We start from the raw sequence: 3,346 nt of genomic DNA, 5'->3' as shown, positions 1-3,346 counted from the left end.
ATGGCCTTTTTCCATGTGGGGTATCGACATGATTGGGATGATCGAACCAAAAGCTTCAAACGGTCATCGTTTCATCTTGGTAGCAATTGATTACTTCACCAAATGGGTCGAAGCAGCATCTTACGCCAATGTTACAAGACAAGTGGTTGTGAGGTTTATCAAGAATAACATCATTTGCCGATATGGTATTCCCAGCAAGATCATTACTGACAATGGTTCGAACTTGAACAACAAGATGATGAAAGAATTATGTGAGGAATTCAAGATTGAGCATCATAACTCTTCTCCTTACAGACCAAAAATGAACGGCGCCGTTGAAGCTGCCAACAAGAACATTAAGAAGATCGTCCAGAAAATGGTCGTCACTTACAAAGACAGGCATGAAATGCTGCTATTTGCTTTACATGGGTACCGTACTTCAGTGCGTACTTCAACAGGGGCAACTCCCTTTTCTCTAGTATACGGCATGGAAGCTGTGCTCCCCGTAGAAGTGGAAATCCCATCAATGAGAGTCCTCATGGAGACTAAGTTATCAGAGGCTGAATGGTGTCAAAGCAGATACGATCAGTTGAATTTAATCGAAGAAAAACGTATGACTGCTCTATGCCATGGACAGTTATACCAAGCAAGGATGAAACAAGCTTTCAACAAAAAGGTTCGACCTCGTGAATTTCAAGAAGGCGACCTCGTGCTTAAAAAAATCTTGTCTTTTCAACCAGATTCTAGGGGCAAATGGTCTCCTAATTATGAAGGCCCCGTATGTTGTCAAAAGAACATTTTCTGGCGGCGCCATGACTCTTGCAACAATGGATGGTGATGAACTCCCACATCCTGTGAATGCTGATGCAGTCAAGAAATACTTTGTCTAAAAAAGAACAAAAGAACAGCTCGGTAAGTCGAAAACCCGCAAAGGGCAACTTAGGCAAAAATGAGCGTCTCGGTGGACTGAAAACCCGAAAAGGGCGGTCCAGGCAAAAATTAGAGACAATAAACAGAAAAAATGCATCCTGGTAGATTGAAAACCTGAAAGGGCAATCTAGGCAAAAATTAGGGAATTATGACAAAGTAACTGCATCAGTCCCTACTTCGTCACCTGAGGAGTCTTTTTCATCAAAGGATCTTCAAACAAATCATCGCCAATCTGAAGCGACAAGCACAGTTGGAACTCAAAGTTGTTAGGGAATAGTGGTTATTGCTTTCAATGTAGCCTTTTCCGCATAATTACCATTTCCAACTTTTGTAAATACTCCATGGAATCACGCCTTTAGCTGATTTCCATCCTATTAAATAAATTTGAGCCTTGTGCCCATTTGTTTGCAATCTCTAATTTCTTTTAGCTTGCAAAATGACGCTTTAATTGTGTTATTCACTTTTGAAACAAAAAGAAGAATAAGTTTTAAATGAATTTACTTTTTCTTTTTTCAAAATAAAAGCGAAACTTTCCTTTGAGTTGTGAACAACGGAAGGAACATCAGCAGTCTCCGTAGGATGAACAAAAGGATTCTCCCTGAAAAATTGTTGAGACAACGGTATTCTTGTCCCAGAAAAGAATTCTTGAAGCAATTATCCCTCGAGGTAAAGAAGCTCTTCTATCCCCAGTGAAGAAGCTCTTCTATCCCCAGTGAAGAAGCTCTTCTATCCCCATTGAAGAAGGTCTTTTATCCCCAGTAACGAAGATTTTCTATCTCTAGTGAAAAGGTTCTTCCATCTCAATAAGGAAAAATGCTTATCTTCCCCAGAGAAGTTTAAAACATGCAGCACCATTCATCACCCGTGTTATCTACACCGTGTTGAAGAACATTTGCCAAGTATCTGGTTGTATTGCGACATTGGTCCCTCTCCAGTATACTTCTTTGTCTATCAGTATCATCAACATGCATACTACATTCATGACATTCATCATTCATCATATTTGCATCATTTATGCATTCTTGCATTTTTCAATGTTTACTTTAAAATCACTTGTTTAGGATATATTTATCCTCAAAAAGAAAAAAGAAAAGAAAGAAAAGAAACAGATATGGGCGTGTCATCTCTCCAGTAGGTTGTCACCCATAAGCAGAAAGAACATCTTCTTTCTCCAGTTCCCCACTGAGATCATTCCTCGTGGAAGAAGGTTGCTTCAGTCTTCTCCTCTCAAAACGAAGGAGAAAATCCCCAGTCGAGTTCATTCCTCATGGGAACAAAGTCTTGTTTGACTGTTTCTTTCCAATTCATTCATGGTTAGAACTTAGTCTTTACCAAAAATTCAAATTCCGATTCTCCAAATAGAGTCAAGAAAATTGAACCATAAACAATCGCCTCGTCATCTGAGCAGTTTATGTTTCTTTCAAAAATTTCCTCTCAAGGAAATCAATCATGAAGATCATTTGACGATCAGGGCCTTATTACTGTTCACAAGGCTGAATATCCAGTAATTCCCCTATCAAAGTCTCCAGGATCATTTTATCACTCGGCTGATAATTGATCATGTCTTCAAAACCACTATCACGAGGCTGGTAGTCGGTAACCTTTTGTTCTGGTTATATTATTTAACATGTCTATCACAAGGCTGATAGTCGGTAATATTAACCGAACCTTTGAAACTCTTTTTACCTTGTCAAAGTCTATCGCCATGCTGATAGTCGGTAATACAGTTTCATACCTTTCACCTTCGCATTATTAAACAAGTCTATCCCCATGCTGATAGTCGATAATGTCGATAGGTAAGCTTTTCTTACAAAGCTATCATTCCCCGGTGAAGCATACACTTGCTATCCCGAAAAGACAAAACGGATTCTCTTCCTAAAACGGATTGAGACATCCTTCCCGATCTCTTTTCCCCAGTGGAGTCAGTTATTGATATCCCCTCGGTAAAGATATCCTTGCATCATTCGCAATTTTGGTATCTTAGGTCCAAAATTTGCGTCTTCTGATATTTAAGTCTCTTCCACCCTATCAAAACGAAGATTTTCAATCTTCATGTCTCAGGTTGAAGAAACTTAAATAGGGGCATCTGTCATACCCCAATTTTTGACCTAAGATACCACCTCATATCATAGCATATGCATCATTTGCATCTCTAACAAATTGCATAGCCTGTGTTTGTTACTTGTGACTCAGCAGGATTTAATCAAGAAATCACTCATCAGTACAAGTAACAAATCAATTAGGGTTTTGTTCTCCCTTCATCTCAAATGAATCATCTTCATCAACAATCAACATTTGGTCCTCAGATTCATTTCAACAAGCTCAAAGGCTCTGAACCAACCAGATTAGGGTTTTGACTAAAGATAGCATACTCCTGACTTTTGCTCAGGATTTGACCTAATGACTTGGGACATGACCTCAAGACCCCAAGTACATC

Source organism: Vicia villosa, linkage group LG3 (assembly GCF_029867415.1).
Source record: "Vicia villosa cultivar HV-30 ecotype Madison, WI linkage group LG3, Vvil1.0, whole genome shotgun sequence".
NCBI classification, from domain to species: Eukaryota; Viridiplantae; Streptophyta; class Magnoliopsida; order Fabales; family Fabaceae; genus Vicia; species Vicia villosa.
This window is presented reverse-complemented; position numbering follows the sequence as displayed.